We start from the raw sequence: 13,040 nt of genomic DNA on the forward strand, positions 1-13,040 counted from the left end.
AAGAAAATGTGACAGTAGAATTTTAATAAATGATTATGAATTTTTTTCTAGTGTCTGGAAATAATTTCTCCCTAGTTATTAAAGTAGGTACAGTAAATTTTAAAAAAATAAATATATACATCTGGTTACTGCCAAACTATAATTTTAAAATGTTTCACTGCGGTATTCCTAGTTTTGCCTAGAAGGTTTTACTGTAAAGTAGTGAATACAGTCTAGTGCAGCACTTAGAGAAGTTTTCGTTTCTGTTTTGGTTGGTGCAGGCTTGTGTTGTAAATCACAGCAAGTTAGCCTCTAAAAACTTTGTGAGCAGTTTCTAAATCTAAAGTCAAATTTTGTCTAATAGCATGCTTGAAGTGTAAAATTTAATATATGATGTAACAGAGAGTTTTGCTTGACACTAAAAACACTAGAAATTTGGCTGTTTATTGCAAACATTGCAAATTAATATTTTCCTTCATCAAGAAATACATTGTCTTTATGAATATACAAATGAAGGTGTCACATTTCTTTAAGATCAGTAAGTATTTTAGATCCATAAATCTTTGAATATAAAGCTTAAAATGTGTTGATATTATATTCTGTTTTTAAATCCCAAACCAGTATATTGTTGTTTGTTCCTTATAACTAAGTTGGTAGATGATCCGGTTAGTTACTTTTCCTGAGACTACAAAAGGTGATGCACTTAAATATTCTCTATTACGCTATTTTATTTTTATCAGCCCTTAGAAATAATATGCCTCTAATCTTCCTACTTGGAGGGCTTTAACTTTTTGATCTATTTGTGAGCATATCGTGAAAGAAAACAGTTATAAAGCTGAACTTAGGTGTAATTTTGTATCTTAGATTTTACTCCATAGACTGTTGAACTCCCAGTTACCCGTTTCAGTGCAGTAAACCAATTTATTCTCCATTCAAATTACAAAGTTTTGCTTTGCATTTGGTATTTCTAATGACCATTAGACATTACTATTTCATATTTTAGTAAGGCAGTATAAATGTACATGTTGTTACACATCTGAATAAAAATCACAAGTATTTATAAATTATTTGCACTTATATGAAAAAGTTTAATTAAACATGCCATGGAACGCTTTCAGTTTATCAAGATAACATGAGGGCTTGTAAAAATTGCATTTTTTTCCCTTGATAGAATTTATTTCAAGTTTTAACACTTTAGAAGTGAGACAGGGCTGGTTTTGTTTTGTTTTGTTTTGTTTTTAATGGGCATTTCATTCATATAAACTGGGCATTTTGTTCTATATGTTCTAAATTCCAGCAATGGGATAAATAAATTGCTGCACTGGATGAAACATAATTATTGAATTTTGGCAGAACTTCAGTGAACTCTGCCATGAAAGATTAATGTGCGCAGTGCACTCTTAGATTCTAAAGTAACAGAGTAAGATAAGGGGAGTACGTAACAGACTCCAACCTTTGTGGTTTAGAGAAAATAGAAAATGATGAGCAAATATTAACTTTTGGTATAAACTGCTAATGATAATGTTTTGTCATCTCGGTGATAAAAACTACAGAAAGAGACAAGAAAATCCAATTTAACAGAATATCTCTCCATTTCTTTTTTGTTCTGCTTCACATTTTCTGTATTAGAATAGCCATGATTGTTCTGTATTCCTACAAAAGAGGGAACATAGCAAGCAGGCTACTTGCAGTATGTGGTAATATAATGTGCTAATGAAATTGCCCGTAACACTGTATTGTATGTGGCTTTTCCCTATAATTATGATTTTGTTTTATGATTATGCTGCAGCGATTTAAGAGTGTAAGTGAAATTGCAGTGGGTGCATAAAGGCGCCAGGTAGTCACAGTAGTTTTTGTTACTACTTCCTCTCTGTTCTTTCTCTACCAAACCGTAATGGTTGAAAACGTTTGTTTCAATTGACAAATTGTTGTTCTAAGCACAAAATCATATTCTGATTGGCTTTTAAATAATTACTGTGCCCAGATAATGTTTTTAATTGAGAGCAATGATTCATTGTCCTGCCAGTCAAATTTCCTAGGCAGGGCCACTGGAATGGCAAAGACTTTTTGGTATTTTCAGGTGGCTCTGTATAGGAGAAAACGGGCGTGAGATCGGCATGAGATCTGGGAACCATGCTGGTGACTTTCTGCCGGGAATACCCTGTGCCCGGGAGCTTCCCTCGGGCCGCTGTGGGCAGCCGCCACCACTAGCCCTTGGTCCAGGAGCTGACGGCGACGGGTCCTGACGGCCGCGACCCACTGAGCAGCTCCAGTGCGGTGCCAGCGGCCCGACTGATCAGCTTGGGAGTGCCGTGCAGGTGCACTCAAGATACCTGAAGGGAGAGGGAATTAGGCGAAGAGGTTGTCGCCACATATTTGTATTTTTTTTCCTTGTTTGCTCTTCGCCACGCTTCCAGACAGTTAACCTGTGGCTAAGGTGCAGTGCGTTCAGCTCAGTGGTTTAAAATGGCAGATACCCAGGATCTCGGACACGTTTCATGACTCTGAGGACGTTCACGCTCTCTTCCCGGCCACGTCCTTAAACTCGTGATGACAGCGTTGTGAGTGGGGTCGCCGAAGATGTATAAGGGCAAGGGCCTGGTCTAGGGCTTGCTGTAATCATCAGAGAGAGGCCCGCTGGCGTCGTGGCTCCTCGGGTCGCGTGCGCCCTTAGCCAGCTGCTCCACCATGCCGAAAGCTGTTTTCTTCTCCCTTCGTTCCCAGTGGTACCGACATTACTGGTATTTCCATCTTCGTAAAGCAGCTCCGTTGTCCTCACCGGCATGTCTCAAAGAGGAAGGTGCACTGAGTAAAAAGCACGAATGTGCGTCTTCACGTTGTAAAGAGGCGAAAGTCTGAGTGCTTATTTTACCAATTTGTGGTCTTCTCCTTAATCTTTCAGCCCTTCTGAAAATTACTCTTATGGCCACTGTTGATTATATATTGGCATCACCGTTTCAAATGGAGTTCAGTAAGTGCAGCTGCCTGTGTGCTAGTGCATCCCTACTTAAAGGCTATATTCAATAGCCTAAGTCCAAGATGAACTGAATTTACATTCTACATCTATTATCTTGATAACTACAGGTTATTTTCTTTCAGTGAGGTTGATTTCAGGATACCTTGATACCAAAACGAAAAAAAAAAAGCTTATTTTTAATCTTTTGTAGAGAACAGGAGAGTGCTTAAGTGTTTGTTTGCCCTGTGTTTAGTTGGAAAACCTTTAACAAGTTATATTTAGAGTATGCCTGTACTTCGAAGTAGACTGTGATCCTTTTTTCTTTTAGGTTTAAGCAGTTCACAGAAATGGATTTTTTTTTTTTTTTTAGCAATCTAAAATTGCTACTACAGATTATGGAATAGGAGGAGGAATATTGCGTCTGCTTTGCATGGATAGTAAATTTATTCATGATGTGAAATCAGATTATACTTTTACAGCAGTGGGGTTATGGCCTGTTAACATATTCAGTCTCTTGAAATATTATGAATGCTTTTGCAAAAGGTTATGTATATGACCCAGTGAACACCCCCATATGTTATTTTTAATACATGTTGGGTGAACTTTTAAATGCCTGCCCAGTGTTACGCGGAAAGCTCAGAAATAGCAGAAAGAGGTGCATTAAAAGAAATCTCGTCGTTTCCTCTGTGGACGTGGAGAATCTTGCACGCAGCAGAACCAGCTCTTCTGTGTGGTGGGCGGCGGAGGCACCTGGGGGCTCCTGTGCCGGGAGCTCTGCCCTGCTGTGGCTGTGCGCAGCGGCGGGGGGAGCGGAGCCAGAGTCCTTTCGACTGCACGGGCCCATCGCCATCCTGCCTTTCGGAGAGGGGGCGTAGCGGCTGTCCCAGGGATCAGCAATCCCGCGAGTCTTTCTCGGAGCAGGACAGGCTTCTTTCAGCTGCCGTCCCGGGGACCTTGGCAGCACGCAGCAGCATTACGTGGGCAGCGCGCTGGGGAAGGCTTCTGTCCCGTGGGGGATTCTCTGTGGCTTCATATGTTGCCGCAAAATTTCAGTCCCGAATTAAAGACGGAAAATACTAGGCAGGTGAATGTGGTTTTTTAGATATATAACGTCGTGGAAGTTTTTCTTTCGGGCATAGTAACTGATAAGCAGAGTAGATTAGGCTGATGGGATGTTTGGATTTCTTAGTTACCTGCATGGTGTGCAAGTCAGTGTAGCAAATTCTGCTAAAATATAATCTATAAAACTAGGCATTTACACTTTACAAAGTTACACGTACTGGTATCCATTTCTGACAAGTCTACCCTTGGGGATAGCAGGTTTTCCAAGGTGGGAGCCTTACAGATACTAAGTCTTTCCCTTCTCCTGTGGTTTACAAAATTCTACCTGTCAACATATGGTTCCAAAATACTGAAAGAGTGTTATAAAGAAGAAAGAGATACTACACAAATCTGAAACTTCATTTTTTGTCAGAAGAGAGCAACAGTGATGTAAAGAAATCTGCTAAATTGAGGGGATTTTCTTGGGGGGAGGCAAGGAGGAGGTTATGTTTAGAAAACCCGACTTAATCATATAACTCACCATGTTTGCAACCAGTGAAAATATTTATGACAGAAATGAAATACGATTATGCTGCCGGATCACAGTTGTAATTGCTTTTTGCAATCTCAGAATATAACTGAAGATGCAGAATAAAGCATTTGACTATAGTAGTTGTTTATTAACAGTAGGAAAGAAAAAAAATACTAGAAAGGAATTCCAAGTACTTACAAGGTATCTCATTTGGGGGTATACATTAGCTCACTCAAGTCCAATTCCCAGAGCAGTAATCATGATTGTTAATGTATATCTTTTATGACTTTCAGAGCAAGAGAACCCAACTTTAGGAGCATGCTTATTGTGATAGCCTCAGTGGTAAGTACCCTAACTGCAATCAAGTTTATTACATTTTTGTAGAGTAGAGACCTTTTCAAGACCACACTTGCTGCAGCTTAGTCACACAACAGCTTCAAATGTCGTTCTGGAATAATGGGGTAGTAATGCGATATACTCTATAATGAAAATCAGTGTAAAGCACAGGTGGTTGCTAGTATTTGTGTGGTCAGATATAAAAGCTTTGCTATGGGTACAAGCTACTGCTTTCCCACTTGAGGAAAGTATAATTAAAAGTGGTTTCCAGATGTGCTGGCATATATCTGTGGCTTTTAAAAGTGAGTTTTGCACATACAAACTGGACTGCATTTCATTCATCATTGTGAATTGTTGATGGGTTTTCAGATAATAAAAAAGGGGTGGAAGCATCGACACCCCCACTGTAAAATTGAGGTACGTTTAGACAACAGACGGTAGGATTGTATGTTTGCATTGTGTTCTTAGGATTTGCTGTGAGTGTCCGTATTTAAGCCACAGCAAATATGCAAAGTCTCTTTTCACAAAAAATAACACATATTTCATGACAATATGAGAGATGATTCCCTGCCTATGATTATTTCTAACATCAGGTAGGTGCAGTAATTTTCTTTTTTTCTTTTTTTTTTTTTTGTGATGCATTCAAAAAAATCCATCCTGAAGCATTAGATTTCAATTCCTTTAGCCTAGTTGTTAAGTCCAGACAGATAAGATGCTTACTCTTTTTATAATTTTGATTACTGTATTTCCCTACGTATGTAAATAGTCAGAAAACATTAGGAAAAATACAACATGCTTCAAAATGACCTTTGCCTGAAAACACAAAGAGAAGAAACTCTGTACCTGTTGGCCCATATAATGCATCCCTGGTTGAACTATTTAGAATAAATTAGATTAGAATAAAATTCAAAACAGGTGGTAGGCTTTAAATATTGGTGAGAGGCTATTGCAGCTCTTTTGATTTAGCTGAATGTATATTTTTAGGACAAAATCTTGGTCCTAATATCTATTTCATTTCATTAGAACTAGTATTTCCTATGGAAACCTTGTTGTTAAAATAAAATCCCTGTTACAATAGGAAATTTTTGCAGCTCTGGAAGTTTTAGCCACTGCTGCTGTTAGGTGCAGACACAAGAGAAGAACGCTGCGCCTGCCATATTCTTACAATGCTTTTTTTTCAAACCAATTATTGGTTTCTGTGCCTTTGAGTGAACGATGAAAAGTGAAGGCTAGGACGTATTAACCTGAGGAACTTGGACTCTTGACCACTTGACCAGGCTGCTAGATAATAAGAGAAGATCTTTTAGATACTATGTGTAATATTCCCTGACCTCTGAATGAATTTTCATATTTCTTCAGATATGACTCATGTAGCATTTCTTGTCAAGGGAGAATCTAATCCCTTAACATTTTATTTTTGGGAAATAGTAACAGTGAATAAATTCAGTGTTTTCTAGATGGTTCCTCCTGGGTAGACCTTTCCGGATCTAAGTTGCTTTTGCATTTAAATTTCTTTTTCTTGACTCAGCAGATCCAAACCCCTCTTTCAAAGTGCATAACTATTAGAATACTTCAGCAGAGATTGAATTAGTCAGAAAAAGAGCTACTGAGATCAAATCCTTTTTAATATCAACATCTAGTTAGTACTTGCATTTTTATATTGATTTTTCTGTATGAAAAATCAAAGTTATTTTAATAACATTGGCAGATTCAGTGAGGGATCCATCCTTCAAACTTATTACCAAAGAGAGTAACTTGTCCTACATATTCTGTTTTCTGTAGTAACAAACTAACTCAGTAAAGTCATAGTGCTGGGAAGTACAGTGTTTTGGCATGACCACTTCACTTCTCTGGGAGGTTGTTTTCCTTCAGTGTTTGTATATGACCTAGCACACAGTGTCAGATCCTTGCCTGGGGGGATCTTGGGGTTACCATGGAACAGATAACCAATAAGTAGGGTATAAACAATTGTGTGGTGAAAATGGGGATTTCAGCAATGTTGCTTGCAAATACAGCAGACCACTTCTTACATTATAATCACTGGCTATATCATAAAGGCTCAGAGTCTGTTGTACAAGCATGTGTTTACTAACACATGCATATGCATTTAATATTCTATAATATTTAAATCACTGTTTGCCTAGAAGGTAGAATTCTGGCACACAACTGTTAAAAACCCCCTCCACACTCAGCTTTTTTTCTGGCAAAATGCCATGCAACGTCAAACTTAGAAATGTCTGCAAAAATACAGACATTCAAATGCGAAAATTTGAAAAATGAACACTACCTAGTTAATGTTCACTCCCCTGAATTGGCTATTCATGTCGGAGACCAGTCTCTGCAAGACCCACAGCCTTTCTGGCAGTTTGATAGATTAACCTTTTTTTGAGAAACGGATCGATTTTATGAGGAACTCAGGTGGGTAAGACTATAAAATAAAGAGCTTACTAAAGAAATATCCTCCTTAAATATTGGAGTTTTTTTGTCCTTGGCAACTGAAGAATTTTATCTACTTTTAGATTAATAGTATTCTTATTAACTGAAAAGAAAATGCTGACCTTGTTGGGGGAGATGCTGAAAAGTCATTCCTTTGGGAATGGGCATGAAGAAGGCAGTATATCTGGAAGGTGAAAATGCTGCTTTGATTGATAGATGGAGAAGACAACCCTCAGATCTTCCCTCAAGCGCAACAAGCCTGTCTAGTGTACTTAAAACAGCTTAAGCTGTCTTTTACAGTGTATATTTTGCCAGATACCAGTTATAATTTTGTAAGAAAGAGGCACGTAAGCTGATGATCATGACTGGAATGACTCTGGAGTGAGGGGAGAAACACTATAAACTGTTATACTGTCATTCTCTATTTAGTGCCAATTTTGGAGGGACAATTTTCTCTGAATGCCAAAATCCTTTTTGTTTGTAGTATTCTAGTTAGAATTCAAGAAATGTAATGTACCCTAATTTCACCTAAAAAAGTCGGAAAACACCTGCTTTGTATTGTGTTCTATCTCTGTTTAGAACTATTTTTTGCCTTGTGCCAAGTTGTTTATTTTAATGCTTTCTCATAAATCGTGAGCCTCTACAGCATTTCTTCCATTTTCCAGAAACTTAGTCTTCATCTGAAGTCTAAGTCTTCTGTTTGTTATAAGACAGTTGCTCTAAGAAAAGGGGCTATAGTTACATAAATAATAGAGCAAGTCTTTGGGAAGAGTAACCTGCAGAAACAACAGAACTCTTTAATAGTATTTGTAATGATGAAGCAAATACAGGGATGAGAAAAGATACATTCAATTATTTCTAAAAAATAATATTCTTCAAAAATTTCCATGAAATGACTTAACTGGAAGGTAGAACCGAAATGGTTACCTAATGTGTTGAGAATTTCAGAAATTTCAGAAATTTCCCCTCTAAAATTGTACTTTAATATCAGTATTTTTGAAGTATTTCTTGTTTTGTGATGTGTTTTTCTACCCATCTGTATTATAAATTATTCTTCGGAGAAAAAAGTAATTTTGAGCTCTAAACCAGAACTTCTTCATCTTGAAAATATCTGAATGGACTATTTCAGCAATTTTAAGACTCTCTCTGCTTTTATAAAGGGAAAATGAATCAAAACATATCCATGCCTGCAAACAACTTCGCTTTTAATGGACTAACCTTTTCTGAGGGAAAAGGTGACAAACAGATTATGTATTTTGCACTTCTTTGTATTTTGTATTTGTTGCTTTTCATGCAGTTTGAAACATTAACAAACTATCAATTTAAGCTTTGAGGATTTTTTTTTCTTTACTTACAGAGAATGAAGTAGATGGCAGAAACATATGGAAAATCTAGCTCAGAAGCCCTAGCTGCGAATAAGTCTCACTTACTCATGTAAATAACTCCACTGAACCCATTGAAAGTTGGGTGCTAAGTGTTCGTTCAAGAGCAGTATGTGTTACACCATTGTAAATGTATCTTGCACTAGCCCTACATACTGGTCATTATGCTGCGAGGCAGCTTGCATACAGCCATATAGTAAGTTTCTGCTTGGAGCTTTCATCTGCTTTAGTTTTTCCCTGGTGTTTAGGAAAGCTGTGCAGCACTCAAGCCTAGAACCAAAGCAGTGTACCTACCGCAGACTGCCTAGCAGTGAGACAGAGGCCTTGGGAAACCAGAGATGAGGCTCCGTCCAGGCCCCATATCCTACCGTGCACCTATGTGACTATGGTCATCAGTCCTTAATTTAAGTGACCCAAGCTGAAACCCTCTGACATTTTGCTATTTCCTAATATTACCCTGTAAAACTGTTTCAGCATTGTTTAAAGGAAGGCTTAAGGACGCAGCTCTTAGTGTGGCTGTTGTCCAGATTGGTTATACCAGCGCTTCAGAATTTCTTACGAGCAGACACCACTCTGTGCCAGCCAGATGCAGGCACTGTGCTTCCTGGTTTTGTGCAAAGTTGTCAGTTGTGGCATTGGCACTGAATAGCCCCTCTTTACCTGTTTTGATAGCCATGTCTATATACTTTACCAATCAAATGCTTCTATGATCAGTGCTGATTCAACCAACACCGCTCTACTGGGAACACTGGAGAGCTCATGTGTTCTGAATATTTTTTATTTACTTTTTTTTCCTGATGCAACTAAGGAAGCTTCTTATTTTGAGCTATTGTCTCTTGTTAATATTAGTTTCCAAGCTCAGATGGTTAAAGAGATGGTTTTTTGTCCCTGAGAGATGGGCTTTAACCATTTAGGAGGAAAGCAGGAGTTTCTCTCTCTTTCAGTAGCCCAGCTGAAATGCCTGTCTGCACAGTGAGTGTAATTGCTGTTGACAGATGCTCCCTGCTTAGTGTGAGTATGTTGGTAAAGTGGAGCAGCACATCCCACTTTGGGTTATGCTACATCGTGCTACAAGCAGGAGGCAAGGAACAATGAGAATGATCAGAGGTCTTGAAAATGTGGTTTACAAGAAAAGTTTGAACGAAGTAGAGTCATTAGACAAAAGTGTCAGAGTCATGTGCTTTTCCAGTCTACCTTCCCACTCCTCCTATCTTTTCTACCCTTCTTGTACTTCCTGCTTGTGCCCCCCAGCCTCCAAAACACAACATAGTTTTTCATCACTACAGGAAGAAATAACACACAGAGCTTCCTGAGATTAAGCTTGTAAAGACTCTGTTGTCTATCAGAATAGTTAAAATTCCTTCATCACAGTATTTAATATTTGGCAGATTGAGATTCATAAGGCAAGGGCTTCTTTAGTGGATGGTATTTTAGTGCTGAGAAGAGAAATCTCTTCAACCCTTATAATTACCCCCCTTGCAGCTGGATTTTCTGGTGGCAGTGCTGAATCACCCCCTACTGGAGTTGCTTTTATGAAATGGGGTGGAGCAACTCAAAAGCTCGTGGTCCAGGAGAAAATTCTCTGTATAGTTTTTTTCTCTCCATTCCTAGGTCCAGTTTCTCTGAAAGCATCTAAAATATACCATTGAAGATTTCATGGGAAAGCCCTGCTCTCAGGGGCTCCACTTCAGTAAAGCTTAAATGAAAGGGAGTACCTGTAAGCAAGTTGTGGAGTAGGTGAAAATAAAGACAAAACAAAACAAAACAAAACAAAACAAAAAAAAAAACAAAAAAAAAAACAAAAAAAAAAAAAAACGAGCCATAAGTCATTTTAGCTTAAGATGGGAGCTTTCTGAATGGTTAAATATGTGCCATGTGTACTTACATAATATGATAGTTGAAGATAAATTGGATTTTCAGCATTGTGGTAATTTTGTTTGGATTTTACTTTAAGCTTTTCTTACCACTAAAAGAAACAGAAGCATTCTGATGCTAAGAATCTATGTCTAATGCTAAACAAATCCTTTTACACGTACAAAAGATCAGTATGTGGAGCCTGTGTTTTGCCAGTGGATTCAGTCACTTACTATTAACAGTTTGGAGAACATGCAAATAACATGCAAATAACAGGCTCTTAAAAAAACCCAGGAAACTGCTAAGTTTTGTAATGGTAGCTAGTGCAGAGGAAGACTATAGGATCTTCCTTTAAAAGATGATGGATACTGGACACTGACAAATGCATCAAATGTAATTGAAGTTTTGTAGGCAGAAAGGCAATTTCTTGTTAAAGCTGTAAAAAGTAATGTTCAGAGTCTGTCCTCCTTTGATGTGAGCTGAGGAATTTGCAGGGCAGAATGTGTCTTGTGACATGGTGAAAAACAACTGTCTACTTCCTTCCAAGCAAACAGGTTTGTTAGCCATTAGGCACTGACTGTTTGCTTCAACACTGTACAAGACAAACTTAGAGCCCATCTCTGCCAAGAAGCTCTTGAAGTGAAAGGCGAATACAGGTTAGAGACAAAATGCACTAGGACATCCAAAACAACTCTGTTTGTTAGAGCAAAACAGCAACAATAAAAGAAGTAATAGAGCAGAAAGTAGTATGTTAGAGATAAGAATGTTTTTTATTTGTGAAGAGAATTAAGAAAATTCCAAATTTGGGTGCTCTGCATTCAAGTAACAAATTTGCCTTTGTTAGGGAACACAGGAAAGACAGTGCTAAGTAAAACTGAGAATATAATTCATGGTGGAGTAAAAGCAGTGTGGTCTGAAAATAGAGCAAGGATGCGGGCAAGGTAATGATTATGGAAAGCAAATTTAACTACTAACAGGTTTCCATACTACAGCCAAAAGATACTAGGGAGTGTGAGATAGTAAATAGAAGATGGGCACTAAAATCATACTTACTAAATAATATTTTCAAAGGTGGATGGAATTCTTCACAGCTAAAGAAAGGTTGAAATAACATTAAAAGATAAGCAATCCGTCTCCAAAGTTTCTGATCCATACCTGGAGGTAAATTTGATAAAATTCAACTGGTTGGAAATACACAGCAATACCACAGTAAGTCAGGAGGACTTGGAACATAGATTTTCTAGTTGGCTGCTGCTTATTTTTAACCATTGGAATCCACCTGAGGTTTGGACTTCACAAACTCACACTTTCGTTTCTATTCTCAGCTGGAAAAGTCTCTGTTAGCTTGGGTTCATTAAAAAAAAAAAAAAAAAAATCCACAGGATAGGAAGAGGTAAAAGTTCTCTGTTAGGGGTTACCATACTCTGTTACCCCCAGTGTAGGGGTACATATTTGTTTGTTTTCTTCCATAAACTCTCTGATCCCATATCATCCACAGTCCTCCCAGTTTTTCCAGGGTATGCGCTCAGCTTTTTACTACTAGATTCAGCTTAAATCCATCAGTAAATACACATATTTTTCTGTATATACTTTTAATCAGATTTTACTAGTATATATAAATATGATCCAACATTATCCATATATTTTGTGGGTTTTAAACAACATGTTTTGTGTTGTCTGTACCATGGTCTTCTCAGGAGTGTGTTTGGTCTGCTGAAGTGCTAGAACATATGTGAAGAAAACATCTATTTGAATACCTCAGAGGTGATAAATGAGGTATGGCAAATGATAAATGAATAATGAAAGGGCTTATGTAGGAATTAAGTGGTGTCTAGCATTTCTACTGGCTTTCCATGCTGGGGTTGTATTTCACCCAAAGCACTGTTCACCCTCTGAGGAGCAAACAAATGATTTTTTGTGGTAAACAGTTATTTTTATATTCCTTTCAAAAATTAAGAAACTGTCAGAAGAACTGTTATTGCCAAAAGTCCCACAGAGGATCAATATCAAAGGAGTCAGAATTTAGAAATCTAAGCTTGCAGTGGGAACTGAAGGAAACTCTACAAGAGTAGCCATACAACAACCATCAGGCAGATTTGTGATGAGATTGTGGAAACTGAGGAGCAGAAAAGTAAAGAAATATGGGTCTGTTGTGACCTAGAGTTATGAAACAGGGAGGAGGAAGAGACACCACAAGAAGGTAGATAATACTAGATAAAATTTCAAAGTTTACAGGGCATAAGCAAATTAAACCTCTGTGGTCTCTAAAATTTGTCTGCTGCAAACTTTTGCAGCACTACAGCTGGGAAGTGTATGTTGAAAAATCTGTTTTAAGCTGACAGAAGAAGTTGATGGAGCGTGTTAAAGAGTAATGAGTCAGGAAGGAGTGAAGTATCTATGATGCAGCCTAGAAAGAGAGCTAACAGTTTAGTGGTAGCCTGGGATATTGCCCATGTACAGCCATCAAACTGGAATAACAGATGAGTGAAATCTGTAGCGAGACTACTGCTTTAGTCCATCTGTA

General features: G+C 38.0%; 1 long non-coding RNA gene across 18 annotated transcripts in view; it reads left to right on the plus strand.

Annotated features, from left to right (window-relative positions):
• Window positions 1–13,040, plus strand: part of LOC134152437 (uncharacterized) — a 377,211-nt gene that overhangs the window by 156,050 nt on the left and 208,121 nt on the right. For 16 of the 18 annotated variants that reach the window (XR_009961013.1, XR_009961014.1, XR_009961019.1 and 13 more), the window contains one exon: window positions 4,802–4,850. The exons of 1 other annotated variant lie outside the window; for it this stretch is intronic. This is a non-coding gene — a long non-coding RNA (uncharacterized LOC134152437). Of the gene's footprint in view, window positions 1–3,933; window positions 4,020–4,801; window positions 4,851–13,040 lie in introns of those variants that run through there. One more of the 18 variants, XR_009961018.1, reaches the window with a different exon arrangement.

Source organism: Rhea pennata, chromosome 1 (assembly GCF_028389875.1).
Source record: "Rhea pennata isolate bPtePen1 chromosome 1, bPtePen1.pri, whole genome shotgun sequence".
NCBI classification, from domain to species: domain Eukaryota; kingdom Metazoa; phylum Chordata; class Aves; order Rheiformes; family Rheidae; genus Rhea; species Rhea pennata.